The sequence below is a fragment of the Octodon degus genome, unplaced genomic scaffold, assembly GCF_000260255.1.
Source record: "Octodon degus isolate 3935 unplaced genomic scaffold, OctDeg1.0 scaffold00010, whole genome shotgun sequence".
Classification (NCBI taxonomy): domain Eukaryota; kingdom Metazoa; phylum Chordata; class Mammalia; order Rodentia; family Octodontidae; genus Octodon; species Octodon degus.
The window spans coordinates 15,843,070-15,862,602 of NW_004524586.1; the positions used below are offsets into that span (position 1 = coordinate 15,843,070).

A 19,533-nucleotide genomic window follows, 5' to 3' on the forward strand; every position below is an offset into this window, starting at 1 on the left:
AGGATGTGTGGCAACATGGTGGCTGTTCTTTGCCCTTCGTGTGTCACTGACTAAAAGTCCTTTCTCTCGCCACCCCACTAAAGAAGGAACAGATTGTTTATGTCTTACAAAAAATAAAAAATAAGCTCAGGCCTCTCTCCCAGCTGTACAGAATGGGGTCATCTCAGAGGGTTTTGCCAGGGAGAGCCAGCAGGCTGGGACAGGCTGACATTAACTTCCCCTGCAGTGAGCCATGGAAAGGGCTGTGTTTCTATGCACCCTGACCCGCAATCCACATGATGCAGCTGCTTGACACACAGCTGCCACGTTCTCCTGCTGGGGAAAATGTCCTTGATGCAGCCTCTACCCGCCTGTGCCAGTCCTGTGAGAGCAGATTAGATACCGCAAAGGGGGCAGAATCCAAAGCTATAATTTGAGCCAGGCTCTTGTTATGTTCACAGGCAGCTGTTGCATTCAGAAATACAATGTATTTTTCTCCTTCTGAATGGGCTCTGTTCCTCTCAACTGCTTCATTTACTGCCTTTTTCTACAACTTTGGCAGTTGGGTATAATAATGTAACTGTTGAGCCATCGGCTGCTAGCACCCTCCGTTCTGTGGCAGACTCTCCGTGTTACAGGCACTTCCCAAGGAAAAAAATCTTTCCCCTTCCATAGTTTCATCAATGACGACTTTCCCTTTAATGGTGTTTCGGTTTTCTTCTTAGGGTTTAAAATCCCCATTGGGGCCAGAATGGAGCGGCCATACCTTGGGTGCCAAACAGCCACCAGGACTTCACACCACAGCTATCCCTTTTTGTTAGATGGTGTTTAAGAGAAATGAAAGTCCTGTTTTTGAGCTCTGCTGTCTGATATACCAATCATACTCCCATTGCTCTGGATCGTTTCGGTTTTTTTGTTTGTACCTGTGAATTAGTTTGAGAGTTTTTTTCCTGGAAAAAAAAAACAATATTTCTAATATCTGAACTTATTTTCAGCAAGTATATCCAGCCAGTTCTGTGAGTTTTAGTAAGCACCTACTATGTACACGACACTGCAGCACGTGTTGGGGAGGACTCCAAGATGAATGGGTCATCTTTGCCTGAATAGAGCATGCTATTCATTAAGAGAGTCAGGTCAGAAAATAGCTATCCCTAAAGTAGAGCAGAGCATTGGGAGGGGTATTGGGGGATGGGCGAGGGACCCACCTAGGCACTGATGCTCAGGAAGCCCTGAAGGGGAGGAACATTATTTATATGGACCCAGGAGGGAACAGGAAAGCAGAGGCTCAGCAGCATGGAGAATAGGGAGGAGTCCAGTGGACGCAGCAAAGGGCAGAGAGATGTCATTATTGGGACCTCATCTCAGTAGCACCTGTGGCACCAGCTCAGAAGATAGAAAGATGTCCAGAAGCAATAGGACTCTCCATGTTCACATAAGATCAATTCCTGTTGGGGAAAAATAGGGTCAGAACCTCCTCCATTCAACACATTCATTTTTAGGAGGGGCCTGCTGAGGAATCAGGGAGTAAGGTCTCACAGGTGTCTGCAACTTAGTCTCAAACAATCTGGAAAAATAGTCACACACAGACCCACACACAAGGAGCAAAATGCTGATGGGGAGGCTGGAACAAGACATGCAAGTGTTCATTGTACACTTTTGTTGCTCTTGATTTTAATAATGGCTTTAGGCTTTTACTATTTCAAGAGATTGATATTTGCTATTGATTTTACTAAATAGTTCAGTTACATCAAGAAACTTCTTTCTATTCTTATTTTTTATGTTGAAAATTTCAAGTACACAAAAGGCACAAAAAGAAATGTAATAAACACACAGTTGTTCTCAAAATGAATAATGTAATGTTTTGCCTGGTTTCTTTCAACATCCATTGTTTTAAACTCAAAGGGGTCTGTTGCTGTTTATTCTCACTTTATTTTGATAATGTCTATTAATTATTCTTTTAGAAAATTTGCAAATTTTCACAATAAAGATCGTGAACAAAAAATAATGCCTTCATTCTACCGACCAGTATGGTCAAAGTCAGTGTATCTGGCCAGTGTTTAAGGACTACAGCCCAGGAATTCAGCTCTACCAGCAAACACTCCTCTCTAAGACTCCCAGCTCCATCAGCCCTGAGCTGTGCGGCCTCAGAAAAGGCACTTTCCACCACCTGCATCCCGGTTTCTGCATCTAGCACTAATGGATAGTTAGCCCAGCAGCCACAAGGGGCTTCTGGGAAGATCAAATGAGAGGAAACACATCTATAGCAGCGTGCGGTGTGGGACCTGATGTGCGGAATGACGCCAGAAAAGTATGATTGTTATTCAGTTTCTATTACAATGATCAAGCATCTTTGTGAGTCCCGTTTGCCCCTTGCTTACCTGCATCCATGAGCAGCTCTTCAGACTCTTCAGAGGGCTTCCCAGGGGCGGCGCTGCCCTGGGCTCCTCCAGTCAGGGCTGAGTTACGACTCTGCCACCAGCCACATGGAAGACACACTTGGCCTGCCAGCCTGTGAGATTATGAAGACCTCTCAGATTATGCTGTGAGCAGGCTTTGAATATTTAGATCCGATGTTGACAACTTCAGTGATGTGAAGTAATCATTTGGTTTAAAATTTTAAAAATATACAAATAAGGTGTGAAAATGGTGCTGTTTTTCCTTTTTTGTTTTTTCTTTGTTTTTTGGGACACTACTGAGTTACATGATGTTACAGGACAAGTTCTCATATGTCCTGAGTCTTAAATGACCTTGGAAGGTTAGGGCCAAAATGTTGACTTTCCTTGAGACCCTCCTTTTTCTCTAATTTTGGTCTGCAAATTTAGTTTGTTAACCCTCCAGAAGAGAAGCTTATTGTTATTACCATACAACCTATGTTTTTGTTTTTTTTTTTTTTTCTTTCTGAGCTGGCAGTAGCATTGTCCACAAATTGTGCCACAATTTTCTGTTTCTGAACAAATTAAACTTTTCAGTGTACCAGTAGCTCATCGTAAATGTGACACGACTGATTGCAAGATGACCAGAAAGTCTAAAAAACACGCATCTTTTCTTGGGCACCATTGGTGCGCTCCTCATCCTAATTCTTTCTAGGAAACAGTGTCTCGTGGAACCAGGCAATGCTCTGATTTCCAGCAGAATGTTTACGAGCGCTCCATCCATTTAATCAAAGCCAAGCTCCACCCTGCGCGGGAGGCCATGTGTGTCCGTGTTTCATGATCAAAAACATGAACACCATGAGCATATACCTGCAGTTCAAAGCAAAACGAAATAAGGGTGATTTTAGTACATACAACCCAGGTACTTGCAAAGGCCAAACAAACACAATACAAGCTGTTGAAGTAATAAAACAAATAAAACTAACGAATTAAAAGCGCATTAGGGCAGTCACACATGGTTCCTTCCAAGCCCCCATGAGTTTTTACTTTAAGTATCTCTTCCAAAATTGATTTCATTTTTATCACAGTTTCATATTTACAGCAAAACTCAGGAGGCTAGGGTAATGAATTCCCGCACACCTCACATTCATTTCTTCTATTTTTCAAACTTCACATTATGATGATATATTTGCTACAGTTAATATTACTAACTAAAGCATATATTGTATTCAGATTTCCTTTTATTTCCCCTAATCCTCATTTTCTGTCGAAGAATGTCACGTCATACTTTAGCCCTCATGTCTCCTTGGATAATTCTTTTTTTTTAATCTTTATTTATTTATTTATCTATTTATTTATTTATTTATTTGGTACAAGGTCTCACTAGGCAGCTCAGACTCATAGTGAAAGCCTCCTATCGCAGCCTCCCCAGCGCTGGGATTATAGGCACGAACCACCATGCTCTGTTTCAGTGACCTGCACAGTGCACCCAGGGTTCTAGGGCCGGCACAACATGTGGCAACAGGGATCAAACCTGGGTCCTTGCACTGGCCAGGCAGGTGCTCAGACCTCTGAGCTATCTCCCCAGCCCCCCATCCTTGCATAATTCTTCGCTGTAGCAGCCTCTGATCTCTTTTGTTTTAGATGACCTTGACAGCTTCAAGGTCTCCCCGTCTTGTCAGCCTCACTCACCAGCTTTCCCACTTCTAACCACTTCTCCGGAGGACACTGTAGGTCTCCAGCATTGCTGCAACACTTTTGATGGCCTTTTCAATGCTTGAGAGCGACTTGTGCTATAATGTAAGAACAACTGTGATTGACTAAAAATTCTACTTTACAAATGCGCTTGGTTTGAATAATAGATTAGGGCATTTATTCACAAAATTGCTTTCTGGTAATTAGATATTTTGCGATGCATTGCATAACCCCAATTTTCATTTTATTTAAAATTACAGTTTGCTACAATAATAAACATAATCCATTTACACTGGATCAGTCTGGTAGCTATTATGCATTATGGGCATAATTACAACTACCCTGTATTCATGGCCTTATCACCCTGTGAAAATATAACAATTGCCAGAAACTTGAATTGGAATAAATTCTTAGAGGGAAAGCTGATGAATGGCATTGCCCTCTATGGTCCCTTCACTTCTATATCACAAAATCTTGGACCCCAAAAGCCAGTGTCAGTGCCTTGTCCCTAAACATGCCTCTCAGGACTTCATCTGTTCACAGACTGCTTCTTCTGTTTATGTTAAAATAATTCCTAAGCACCTTCTATAGACCAGGCTCTGCTCATAAACAAAGCAGACCTTAGCCCTGCCCTTGTTGATCAGTCTGCACAGGGAGACAGATCTAGAGTAAATGAATGGAAAGACTACTTAGCACCATCTGGGAAGTCCTTAATTTTGCTCTGATCCCAGTTTTTGTTCCTGTATTAGCTTTCTAGTACTGTAACCAACACCTGAGATAATTAACCTAAGAAGAGAAGTATTCCTTTCTGTTCACAATTGTGTCAGTTCCACTCTATGATCAGTCAGCCCCATGGCTTTTGGGCCTGTGGCAATGCATATGGGCAGGAGGGAGGCTGTGGCAGGCAAAGCGCTGGTCATCTCATGGCGAGTTGCAAAGACTGAGGCAAAGGGAAACCAGCGTCCCGGTATCTGATTCAAGGGCATGGCCTTACCGACCAAAAGACCTCCCACTAGACGTAGCTCTTCAAATGTCCACTACCTCGGGATAGCTTCAAGCTGGAGATTAACCCTTTAAATGTAAATTCCTCTGTGGGATTTTAAGGGATGCTTAGCATCCAAGCCATGGCAACCTCCTTTCTGTTTCTCCAGCTCTCTCTTGACACTCCTGGGCCAGTCTGTGTGCTTGCTGTACCTCGTGGCCCCCCACATGTGACACATCTGAGCCTGCCTGACCATGTTGCTGGGCCCTCCAGCCCATCAGGCTGCTCCAGCCTGACTTGTGTTCTCCCACAGCTGGCGGCTGCCTGCTCCGTGGACCAGGTGATGCCGCTCGGCCTGGCATGAGTCAGCAGATGGCATGAATGGGAGGAGAAGCACTGCAGAAGCGAAGAGTGCTCGAAGGTGTAACAGTCAACACTCTCCAAAACAGACATAGAGAGAAAAAGACTGGAAAAAAATTGTACTAAATCAGTGAGTTGCAAGAAATTTTCAGTGGCCTAATATGTGCACAGTTGAGATCTTTGAAAGTGGGAGAGATTGAAAACACGTTTGAAGAAATATCGACCCAAGGATTGCAGTTCTCAGACAAAGTAGATTCTGGAGCAGAGAATATTACCAAAGATTTTAAAATGTTTCATAATGATAGAGTGGTCAATTGATCAACGATGCGCAATAATCCTAACATTGATGCAATGACCTAGACAGTTTCAAAATATATGAAGCAAGACTGATACAGCTGCAGGGAGAAAGAAGGACAACTACAGTTACCAGAAACTTTAGCTCGCAATCTCAATAATTGCCAAAGCAAGCAGACAGGAAATCCGAAATGTGTTTTTTTTTTTTAGTGCAGCCACGTCAGCTTCTTGGGGAGATCAGTGTAAACACATCTTTCACCCTACTATTTAAAACACTGAATGTATCTTTACTTAACATGGGTTCTTTGTAGACAGCATATGGTTGAGTCTGCTCAACTTGACAAATTTGCATTTTTGAAATTTAGAAAATTTAAATCTTAGGATTTGGCAAACTTATAGTCTTAAACAGTCCAGCCAATATCAACAAAATCTACTTTCTTTTTAAGTATTTACAGAATAGTTCCCAAGATTAACAATTTCTGAGCTACAAAATATACTTTAGCACATTTAAAGGGATTCAATTTTTATGAAGGACATTATATGACTAGAATGGGATTAAATTAAAAATTTATAACACAAGATATCAAGTAAATCCTCAAGTATTAAGAAACAAACAATATAATTCAAAATAGACTATGGATTAAAGAAAAAATTAAAAAGGAAATTATAAATTTTTAAGAGAATGAAATCATGCTAATATATCTGAAAGTAAGGCATACTAAATTATTTTAGGGACAGTGAATACAACACATAAAGGGAAGTTTATCACAACAAATTCCTGTTAAGGAAACAAAAAGGATTGCAAAGGTACTACCTCAACTTCTACCTAAAGAAAAATTTAAAAGTAGAACATCAACCCCAAATGAGCAGAAGATACGTCAAAAAGATCCGAGTGAAAACCAGCGAAATGGAAAATGGGAAATGTAAAGAGAAACCCAGCTGCTGGTTATTTGAGAAAATCAGTATTATTGATAAGGCTACAGCTCAGGTAATCAACAAAAAAAGAGAGCAGACACAAATAACCAGTATCACGTCGAAACAGGTGACACCACAATAGACTTAATAGATATTTTTAAAGATAAGGGAACATTGTGCTAGTAAACACTTTATGTTAGTGAATTCAACCAGTTAGATGAAATAGTCAAATTTCTTTTTTTTTTCCCTAGTTTTTTTTTTTTTTTTTTTTTTTTTTAGGGAAGGGTTTACAGGGTGTTTAGGATCTCACTACTAGATTGAACTCATAGTGATTCTCCTGTTTACAGCCTCTCAAGAGCTGGGATTACAGGTGCACACCACCACACCCAGTTTCAATCACCATTTCTGCCCGCCCCGGGGGCGGGGCCAACACAGCAGGACCAGGGATCAAACTGCCCACCCCTTCGCTTGCTTGCAGACGCTTTAATCCTCTGAGCTATTTGACCAGCCCTCAAATTTCTTTCTTTCTTTTTTTTTTTCTTAGAAATTGTTTTATTTCTCATCAGCCTCATTCTCATTTTGCTGAAACATCAGCAGAACAGCTCAAGACCACTCGGTGGTGCTTCCTACCCACTCAGTGGCCTGCGCGGTAGGGGCTGCAGACCAATCTTCTGTGGCCGGCTGAGCACTCCAGTCTTCAGTAGGAAGCTACTGAATGGGCACAGAGGGCACCTGCACACCCTCGGATCAGTCTGCGACCTCAGGCTGAGCAGCAGTGGACACTGGAGCTAGTGCGTCCGTTCACCCTGAAATTCTTCCTTGGTCACAGCCTTTTCAGCAGCAGCCTGCTCTTCTTTTTCAATCTCTTCAGCATCCCAGTAGAAGTAGAGATCAGGCATGACTTCCCATGGATGTTCATGGGAGATGGTGCCACGCATGCGCAGCACTTCCCGGGCCAGCATCCGCCACATCAGACCCACAGAGTGAGCTCATTTTATTGTTGCATGGGATGGCAATGTCCACATAGCACAGAGGAGAATCTGTGTTGCACAAAGCAATGGTTGGCAGATTGACGTAAGATGCCTCCGTTAGGGGCTGGTGGTCAGCCCTGGGGTCAGTAACCACCAGAAGACATGGCTCTCGGAAAGCTGCCTGGATCTGGTTAGTGAAGGTTCCAGGAGTGAAGCGGCCAGCGATAGGAGTAGCTCCAGTGGCAGCAGCAAACATCAGCACAGCCTGCTGGCTGGTGTTCCTAGAGGATATGACTCTGAGGTCAGCAGGGTTTTCAACGGCCACTATGGCTCGAGCTGCAGGAGGAGCTTCTCCCAAGTCTGCTTCAAATTTATGATGTACATTCCACCACTTTTCCTTTTATAGATATGCTACTCCATCTGGAAATCCAGGTTGGTGCCACCTAAGTGGGTTCCTGCAGCAAGGAACCTGAGGATGTTCTCCTCCTTCATTTGCAGGACATCAAGGGCTCTGGACTGTGAAGTTTCCCGTTAAGTTATGATGGGAATCAGGAACAATGCCGTATGGATCTTGCGAAGGAGCACAAAAAACTCAAATTTCTTGGTAAATATAAAATCTCCCAAAGTTCACTTGAGAAGAAATCATGTTTGTGTTGGTGGTGAGATGCAATGAATGTATACATATGCCAAGGCAGAGCAAAATATGCACTGTAAATAGTGAAGCTTATTGTATCTTAATTATACTTCAGTAATGACATTAAAAATACACTACTTGTACTTGTAACCAGTAGCCCCCTCTGTGGGGAAACAGAGACACAGCCAGCGTTACCACTCCTAGTTTGCTTACCTCCCAATGCTGATTTCTGCCCTCCTCCACACAGGTGAGAGATGCCTTTCATTGTTGAAAAGAGTTCTCAAAGGGAGCATCTGGTTGGCCAAGGTCACATTAGGTGCCTGCATGCCAGGACCAGGAGGCTGGTCTCCTCTTCTTGGGCTGAATCAGACTTAGGAAAGAGGGTCTGTCTTGGCTTCCCCAGAGAGGAGAGCTCTGCTTTGGAAGTTACATCACCTGAATGTAAGGAACGGGAAAGGCAGCAGTAAAGGGATACTAGTGCAGTGCTCATCCTGGTGTCAACTATCAACAGTGGCTGAAGGTATGCTGGTACACAAGCACCTTGGGACTCTGCACAATTCTACGAAAACACTGAATCAAATGGCCAGTAGCTGCCATGAAGGGATCTATTAAGTATAAGTGAGAAAACTAAGAGGCATCAAATTTATTTCCACTTTTGCAAAATGAAAACCTAATTTGTGTCCCATGAATACACGTATGTGTGTTTACACACACACACATACACATTTATATACTCATATGTATGTATTAGGCTAATATGAGCAATATTATATAGATATACATGTATGTGTTTAGCGTTGCTAATATTGATTTACAGTTAAGTCACAAACAAAAGTAAAAAGAAGCACACTGAAAGCACATGTGCGCAAACAACTGAATCGTACCCTCTTGCTAAGTCTATTGTACATACCCTGGTGCCAGCCAGTGTCTCCGCTCCTAGCTTGCTTCCCTCTCAATTCTGACTTCTGCCCTCCTCCAAAATTTGTCTCTTCTACCCTAGCTCTCAAATCTACCCTCGCTCTCTAGGAAATCACGCCTTGACTGCATTTCTTGCACACTGCTCCTAAACCTTGTGCTCATAGGTGCTGTCACTCCTGCTCAAGCTATGCCATCCTCCCTTGTGACATCCTCTGCATTCACCTTTCCCAGTCTTTGGAGACTTTGGTTCAGCCCAGGCTGGTGCATCTTCTCCTGCCTTCTCACCATGAGCCCTCTCTGGGGAAGCCGAGACAGACCCTACCCTCTTTCCTAAGTCTGATTCAGCCCAAGAAGAGGAGACCAGTCTCCTGGTCCTGGCATACAGGCACCTAATGTGACCTTGGCCAACCAGATGCTCCCTTTGAGAACTCTTTTCAACAACAAAAGGAACACCTCCCCTGTGTCATTACCTCAGCTCAAGTCCTTTCGTGAAGAATTCCTAAGCATCACAGAGCTTGTTTATTAACAAATCCTGAGTAGTTCTATTTTCATTACATTTGTCTTTTCTCCAATGAATTTGCAAGCTTTTTGAAGAGGGTCTCTGTGGTAACCTCCTTTCACATGCTCAGTGATTTTTCCTATAATGCTCAACTAATAAACACACCGTGAATACTTTTGTCAACCCATCACTGGTTTTGTGACCCTCGGGCTATATTTTTGCAAGCTGAGACCACTGTGCATTATTCCTTTCACGTCTTCAACAGCAATATTTGTCATTGCATAATTACATGGGAAAATCTCTGCAAATAAAACACACCTCTGTAATTGAGTTAACACTTCATTACTTACACTGTTAGTTTGACTTTACAAGCAAAAAAAAAAAACTAGATTTTAAAATCTTCTAATGCAAGATACAAATTGAATCATCTCTTTTGGACAGAAATTGGTCTTTATCATTTGGTATCAGGCATATTAGCATATTAGTTCTAAAATGGTAGTTAACATGGAGTGAATTCTGAGAATCTAAACACAGTGAATTTCACAGAAACCCCAGAACTGTCAATTAAAGTGAATTTAAAAAGTACAGTCCTTCCTAAAAGACAGGAGCCTAGTAAGATTTTGTTAAAGTTACTGTGTTTTAGAGAGGTAAGCTGTATATCTCACGTCAACCTGTTTCAGAGGATAAGAAATAGCTGTGATCTTCCTTCTCAAATTCTACCACCCATACATTATTGGCATGTCGCCAAGAGGTCTCCTTCCTGGCCTGAACAAATTCCATGTCACTATCCCTTCCCTTGTTCATGGGAATAGCAAGGAGGCCCTGGGACACCCTCTCCTTCCTTTTTCTGCTCCCGATTTCAGCAGTGTGTAGCACTCTGAAGCTCTGATATGCCAACAATCTTAGTGATGCGCTATAGACCACTTCCCACTCTCTCCCAAATCTGGGACCTGCTTGCCTATTTGTATAGCAGTAGCATGCAGCAAGCAATGATGGAAGTATCTTTAAAAGACATAGCATTCATTGTTCCAAATTTTGTGGTATTAGGTACAATAACCACCCCTAAAGATGGTCACATCTGTATGTTATGTTACATAGGAAGAGGAACTTAAGTTTGCAAATTGAGTTCAGGTCACAAATTATTGCTTAGAAAGCTTGCCCTGTATTATCCATGCGGGCTCCTTGTAATCTAAAGGGCTCTGAAAATGGAAGAAGAAGACAGAAAAAGAAAGTAAGATGGCATTGCTACATGGAAGCTGGGACAAAGAGACACTTTAGTGGCCTTTGAAGTGGAAGAGCCAGGAGCCGAGGATTGTAGGTGACCTCAAGAAACCAGAAGAGGTGACAGAATTGTCCTGCTCTTGAGCCGCAAGAAAGAAATGCAGCCCAGGTACTGTACGATAGGAAGTGATCGCCAAAAGTCAATTAACATTCAACCCTCTCAGTGATGGCAAACCTTTTAGAGACTGGATAGCCAAACTACTCATGATGTCATTGCCGGTGCCACTACTCCTTCCCAAGGATGCACATGGTCTCTTTGTGTGTTGTTACCTGGTGCCCTGCTGCTGGTGATACTGGGGCAGCTTGTCTCAGATGTCAACCGAGAGGGCTGTGCACGCCCTCTATAGCACGTGTGCCATAGGTCTGCCACCGCTGTCTTATATGATTACCTTTTATGTTTAAGTGAGAATGCTGAAGATCACTTTGCTAACAAATTTCAAGTGTCCAATACAACACTGTTACATAAAGTCCCCAAGTTGAACATTAGATCTCTTGAATTTATTTATTGTATAGTTGAAAGTTTGCACCCTTTGACCATTATCTCCCTGTTTCACCCACCCATGATCTCTGAAAACCACATTCTACTTTCTGTTCCTGTAAATTTGCTTTTTTGTTGTTGTTTTAGCTTGTTAAGATTCTGTGTAACTGTTACCATACACTATCTATTGTGTTTGACCCATGTCCCACAGTGTGGTGCTATCCATTTTCATCCATGCTGTGGCAAGCAGCGGAGGTCCCTAACGTTGTATTTCTATCCTACAGAACCATACCATAGCACATCTGTGTGGCTTGAACTACTGAATTGTGGTAACATGTTATGATAGCCATAGAAAAGAGTATAGATGTAAGTGTTTCTGTGAGTGAGTGGAAGGACAGAGGAAAAGAGATAAGCCAAGGCTTTGTATAGCCTAGTTCACCTAGTGCTTCCATAATGAAGTTAGTACTCACAGCTACCTCTAGGACTCAGATCAACCTTGCCAGGCTTTTAATGACTTTTTGAAGAAAAGTTATTACTTTCCTATGGCGTCTACTTTACCCTGACTGGGCATTTCTATCTATTCAAAACAAACAAAAGAACAAGGAAGGAAGAAAAATGAAATCGTTATTGGAGTGGCTGCTTTGAGTTTGGAATACTGATGGCTGAGACTTTGGAGCAAGAAGCAGGAAGGAACTGCAGCTAAAATTCAAGACGTGTATGACTTTCCCTGAAACTTCTACAGTCATTTCCCTCATATTTCTTTCTTGACAGCAAGTTTTAAATGATTTGTGTTTCCCAAAAGAAAATGTTTCCTGAAGCTTTCAACTTAGTTTTCGTGAAAACCACAATTGTTTACACGTTTATATTTCAATGCTTTTGTAAACAGATAATGAAAATTTCAAGGGCAACTGGCAAAAGCAGATCTGGGAACAGAGACAACGGAGTCTAGGGGAGCAGGTGACTCAGCTAGGGGGTCAGGAAAGCTTTGGGGCCTTTCATGTGGGGTAAGGTTTTGAGGACATTCAGGGGGAACAACTGGCTGCAGATCGCTAGACAGTTTCTTGCCTGCCAGGGGCCTCTCTCAGGGAGTGGAGCTGCTATGAATGTGTTAATGTGATTACAAACTTGCCATAGTAAAACACTTATGCTTTATATGTCCAATCAGCTTAGGCTGTTGTCCATTTCTGCTCCAATTTCCCTTCATTTTATTTGGTATGGAGTATCTGCAAGCATTTTTTGGCTCTGCTGAAACAGCTGAGTTGTGAATTCTTTCATTCAGCGTTCGATGGAATTTGTGATTTGCAGTGGATTTTATGTGTAGCAGCTAACCGCAGTCGCAGATTCAAACGCAGAGTTGGAGCCACATCCAGTTTTCTAGGCCTCGGATGCTAAGGACCCAGCCACTACACTCGAAGGCCTTTTCCGTGCTGCTGGTGTGCAAGGAGTTAAGAACAGTCTGAGATTTTGCCCCACATTCAGGGTAGCAAGTGAGCCTGCACATTTTGTAGATGTAGCAGACACAAATTTTCCAGTCAGAGCCAAAGGACTTTGGTACTGATGTGAGCACAAAGAGCCTGAGCTCATGCCCATCAACTCTCTTTTCCCAGTTTCATGGAGATGGCATGAATGGAGTGGTTCTGATGGATGTTGTGCACACAGTGGGTCTGTGTCATGCCTGAGAAATCCCAAGTTTAGGAGCACACACTTCATAAAGACTAATAACAGACCTCTGCTTGGAAGGAGAAACAATGCTTTCTATCCTGGTCTAGAAAGAAAACTACCCTCTGCCCTGGAAGCAGATCGTTTGTCTTCCAAAATCAATTTACTATGCAAATATTCTTGGAAAGATGTCCAGGAAAACAAAAACAAAACAAAAAAAAAAAACCTCAGTTACTCTGCTGAGGAGTGCAGATGTATGGGCTGGTTGTGGAGAACTGGCTCCAGTAATGTCTCTTTCTGCACACAGACATTGACTCATTAACATGAGCAGGACAGTCTCTTCTCAGCCTCATGCTGATAGGAGACACCATTCCCTACCTGCCTACCTAGCTTTGACATACTTTTCTGTATTCCTTTACCTTTCACTTCCCTACCCTTCTTCCATAAAAATGGACTGGGCAAATCTTTTTCAATCTTTTGCAATGTCTCACTGATGTGTCATGGAATCTTGACAGCAAACATAGGAGAAAATAATAATAAGCTACTTCAGTGTAGACTGTGGCCAACAAAATGGTATACATGTGTCTTCAATTCAAAACGTTTTAAAGATTAAATCCTTAGGGTTGGCCTGAGAGCTTAGCAGACTAAAGCACCTGCTTAGGCAGAGCACAGCAGCCAGGGTTAGATTCCAGGCATGCTGTGCCAGCCCTGCCCCCAGGATGAGTTGAGCTGGCAAACAAGACTTGGTGTGGTGGCATGCGCCTATAATCCCAGTGCTTGGAAGGCTGAAAACAGGAGGATCACTATGAGTCTGATCTACAGAGTGAGACACTATAGAGTCTGTAGACTCTGCCCTAAATACAGAAAAATAACAAAAAGATTTAATCCTTGCAGGAGTCATCATCAAATACCCTGAAACCTTACAACTCATATATAATAGAATTAATAGAAGTTTTCCCAAGTCTGATAATAATACTATTTATTTATAACATTATAAATAATGAGTTCGGAAAACTAAAAAATTCTCCTAAATTATCTATGATAAAAAATTTTTTTTGATCTGAAATAAAGGGTTATCCTTCTAGTCTAGCTGGAGCTGCCCAGGCCAAGATGATACTATTTGCCATATGTGACCCATGGGCACTTTTGTGGCAGCTGAAAATTGAGAGCTTGTGGAAGTGTAAAGCAAAAGGTTTGCAAGGCTTAGTGAGGGAAAAAGAATAGAGGACCTCCTACATATTTAATATTGATTATATTTTGATATTATAATAACCTGACTATTTCACATTAATAAAATATATTGCTAAAATTAATTTTACATATTTCTGTTTTAAAATGATGAATGTAGCTAGACGGCTTGAAATGATGGATGTGGCCAGTATTTGGAGGTTGACTATTTCTACTGAATTATACTACTTTGAACAAATGATATTTCAAAATTGTTTCTCTGTTAAAAGATGATCAGAATATGCAGCTGAAATATGCAGTAGTGTACTCTTTATCTAGATTTTGTAATATGTGTGTTTTTCAACTACTCAAAAATGTATAACCTATTAACATTTTTAATCATTTTAAATAAATACTTTCATACCTGTTTATGTATAGTTCTGCACTCTTTTCATCAAACAGTACCCATTAGTAACCTACCATGTATTTATAATATCTGCAAAAGTGGATCACAAAAGATCCAAACATAAGCACCTGCCTAGAAAAAAGGACCCAGGTTCAATTCCCAGTACCACATGTTGTGCTGGCTCTGCCCTGGGCCCTCCCAGCTGGCCACCAAAACATGGCATGGTGGTGCATGCCTGTAATACCAGTTCTGGGGAGGCTGAAACAGGAGGATCACTATGAGTCCTAGGTGCACAGGGAGACCCTGTACCAAATACATAAATAAAAAATAGGATAAAGAGGGGGACATTCTAATGATCCTTATTTGATCAATACATGGTGCATGTTATTGGTCTGAAATATCCCACTGTGACACATTAATATGTATAGATGATAATAGAAAATTAAATTTGAAAACAGACAAAGTTGACAACTCATCCATCTTGGACAAGAGATCTGGAGCTGAGCTATGAAGACAGTGGTTTGGGTGTCAGTGAAGGGCTGCATGACAGCGCACAGATCTGAGGTCCAGATCTGACCTGGATGTCAGGCACCATGCTTTATGGAGGGGCTAGAGAGGATTCCATGGTCCAAGAGGTTTGTTCCAGGGAGTTGATTAAGAGACCATTGAATGCATTGCTTCTGTATTTCTTCTCAGGAAGTCTAAATTGCTGTAGGAACGGGAGTGTTGAGAGAAGACAGTCCTCTCAGGAAACCTCCACCCCTCCCATCCAGCCCAAGCTCAGGCCTTGCGAGTATGGGGGTGAGCTCCTGCGCTCCCCTGTGTAGGTTGGATCTCCCCAGATCAAGCTCAGGCCAGCCCCTGAGTGAGTCCTTCCACTGCATTCTCAGGACCCTTTCTGCCCCGCTGTCTCACACTCTCAGGAAACCTCCACCCCTCCCATCCAGCCCAAGCTCAGGGCCAGCCAGTGTGGGGGTGAGTTCCTGTGCTCCCCTGCACTGGTTGGATCTCCCTGGATCAAGCCCAGGCCAGCCCCTGACATAAAGGCCTCCAGAGCCCCCAACCCCAAGCCCACTGAGAACTTCTGTGACGTTCTCAGGACCCCATAGATCCAGCCCAGCCCAGGCCCTGGAAGTGTGTGAGAGAGCTCCTGGCTTCCTTGCACCCATGAGAACTTTCTGGTCCAAAGCCCAGGCACGCCATGTGAGATCCTCTGCCATGCCCTCGGGACCCCTTCATCCCTCCGAGGCCCCACTCCCAAACCCATCTAGTGAGTGAGAACTACTGCAACACTCCCAGGATCCCCAGATCCAGTCCAAGCCCAGGCCCAGCTAGTGTGTGCAAGAGCTTCTACACTCCTCTGTGCTCCCTGGGCCAAAAGCACAACAGAGAGACACCACAGGTTCACTGTTGTGCCAGAGGGGCACAACAGGTTCACTCCCAAGGACTGCAGCAGGAAGGAGCTGAGCACAACAGCTAGACCCAAGCCAGGCATAACTGGATAAACTCAAACTTAATAGTTCTTCACCCAAATTTCAGTAGATGCTCAGGTTATAACTGAACCAAAGCTCTACACCAAAAGTCAGAGGTCAGTGCTATACAAAATGACAGAGAAGGAGAAAAATACAATCTTAGGCCTCAAACCCACCCAGAACAAGTGCACAGGACACTAGCTGAGATCAAATGTATGAATTAATGGCATACAAAGTAAAGAAACAACAGCAGAAAGGCATAGAGGAACTAAGAGCAGAATTAATTTCTGGAACAAAAAAGAAATCTCTGAATTCATAGCATATGAAGTAAAGAATGAAATACAGAAACATATGGAGGAAACTCAATGCCCACCCAGAAGAAGTGCAGAAGACACTAGCTCAGCTGAAATGTATGAATTAACAGCGTTGGAAGTAAATAAGCAACAGCAGAAAGGTATGAAGGAACTCAAAGTAGAATTAATTTCTGAAATAAAAAAAAGAAATCTCTGAATTCATAGCATCTGAAATAAAGAATCAAATACAGAAACATATGAAGGAAACCCAACCTGAAAAAAACTCTGCAGTAAAAGAATTAATAACTGCTTCTAAAGACATTGATAAAAAAAAATAGAGGAGATTAGAAAAATGACGGATTCCTTGAATGAGCAATACAGGAAAGAAATAGATCGCATGAAGCAGAATCAAAGAGATATAGAGGAACATAAAATCTCAATCATAAGCCTGCAAAACCATTTGAGTGAAAGTGAAGACAGAGTTTCAGATCTTGAGGATGCTGGTACAGCTAGTGAAAAAGTAAGAAAAGATCTCTTAAAAACATCTAGGAAGCAGGAAAAAATAATCCATCTCCTGCAAGATGAGGTAAAGATGAACAATGTGAGACTAATAGGTAACAATGAGAAAGAAGGAATCAATACAAATGATAGAAAAAGAATATGGGCAGAAGTAATAGCAGAAAATTTCCCAAATATGAGGAAACAATCTGACATTCAGGTAACCAAAGCATACAGAACACCAAATAACTTCAACCCAATGAAAAACACACCGAGACATATAATAGTCAAGATCCCAGAAATCCAGAACAAGAATAATCTACTGAAAGCTGCAAGAGAAAAGAAGCAGATCACATTCAAAGGAAAACCCATCAGAATTATGACTGACTTCTCTTCACAAACCATGAAGGCAAGAGAGCATGGAGCAGAGTACTTCAAGTCCTCTATGAAAACAAATTCCAGCCCAAACTACTATACTCTGCAAAACTCTCTTTCAAGTTTGATGGAAAAGTGAAATACTTCCATGATAAATAACAACTAAAGAATTTTATGGTGACAAAGCTAACCCTACACAGACTCCTGAAAGATGTTCTAGAGAGGGTCCAAAACGATCAGAACTCCATCAATGAGAACAGAAGAAACAAACTAAATAGGGCAAACAATTAAGCACAGAACAAAAAGGAGTAAACAACAGCAGGTAAATAACATGCCAATCATAAGTCAACACATCTCAGTTATAATCATCAATGTAAATGGACTCAATTCACCAATTAAGAGAAATAAGCTGGCACAGTAGATTAGGAAACAAAATCCAACAATATGCTATATGCAAGAAACACATGTAACTCATAAAAAAATTCATAGACTGAAAGTCAAAGGATGGAAAAAAAATACTACACACCCCAGCACCTCAGAAAAAAGCAAGCGTAACAATCCTGTTTTCAGACAATCTCAACTTCAAACCAAGAATGATCAAACAAAATAAAGGTCACTATATACTGGCTAGGGGACAAATTCAAGAGGAAGAGGTAACACCCATAAATATGTAGGCATCAAATCTTAATGGACATGAACAATCTAATATCTAATACCACAATCTTAACAAGAGACCTTAGCATCCCCTTATCCCAAAAAGATAGGTCAACTAGACAAAAAATTAGCAAAGAAACAACAGAACTGAACCAGAGCTTGAAACAAATGGACTTGGTGGACATTTAAAGAGTGTGACACACAACCACAGCTGAATACACATTTTTTTCAGGTGCGCATGGGTCATTTTCTAAAATAGACCACATACTAGTCCATAGGTCATGCTTAAGTATATGCAAGAAAACAGAAATTATCCCATGCACATTATCTGACCACAGTGCAATGAAACTGGAAATAAATGACAAAAGAAACCAGAAAAAAACCCTTAAATACATGGAAATTAAACAACACCCTACTCAGCAATCAATGGGTCACAGATGAAATTAAACAAGAAATTCAACAATATCTACAATTCAATGAAAATTCATCCACAACTTATCAGAATTTATGGGATGCAATGAAAGCAGTTCTCAGAGGGAAATTCATAGCTGTGAACTCACACATTAGGAAAACAGAACAGGAACAAATATACATGCTAATGCTGCACCTACAACAGCTAGAAAAGGAAAAGCAAACTAAACACAGAACCCAAAGACAGGAAAAAAATATCACAAAGATTAGAGCAGAAATTAATTCAATTGAGATGAAGAAAACAGTTCAAAGAATTAATGAATCAAAAAGCTGGTTCTTTGAAAGACTAAATAAAATTGATAAGCCCCTAGCTAATCTCATCAAAAAGAGGAAAGAAAAAATTCAAATACAAGCAATAAGGAATGAAAATATTGTAATAACCACAGATCCAGTGGAAACTCAGAAGATTATGATAGCTACTTATTGAATCTTTACACTCACAGAATGGAAGACACAGATGAAATGAACAGATTCCTAGAAAGGCACAAATTAAAAAAACTGAATCAAGAGATATAACAACTCTCAATAACCCAATAACAGCTTATGAAATACAAAATGTAATAAAAAGACTGCCAACAAAGAAAAGTCCAGGTCCTGATGGATTCACAGTTGAAATCTACAAGATATTTGCAGAAGATATAATCCCTACACTTGTCAAACTCCTCAATGAAATTGAAAATGAAAAAATTCTCCCAAAATCATTCCTGGAGGCAAGTATTATACTGATACCAAAACCAGAGAAAGACACAACACAAAAAGAGAGCTACAGACCAATCTCCCTCATAAACATAGGTGCAAAAATCCTCAATAAAATCCCAGCAAATAGATTACAGCAACTTACCAAGGAGATCATACACCATGACCAGGTAGGATTCATCCCAGGGATGCAAGGATGGTTCAGTATTCGAAAATATAAAAATGTAATACACTATATCAATAGAGTGAAATATAAAAACCACATGATCATTTCAATTGATGCAGAAAAGGCTTTTGACAAAGTCCAACACTGATTTATGTTCAAAGTCCTACAGAAAATTGGAATAGAAGGCCTCTACTTCAATCTGATAAAAGCCATCTATGACAACCCAATGGCTAATATCATTTTCAATGGGGAAAAACTGAAAACTTTTCCTCTCAGATTTGGTACAAGACAAAGATGT

General features: G+C 41.4%; 1 pseudogene; it reads right to left on the reverse strand.

Annotated features, from left to right (window-relative positions):
• Window positions 1–7,188: 7,188 nt before the first annotated feature.
• Window positions 7,189–12,879, reverse strand: LOC111815017 (annotated as a pseudogene).
• Between the last annotated feature and the right edge of the window lie 6,654 nt (window positions 12,880–19,533).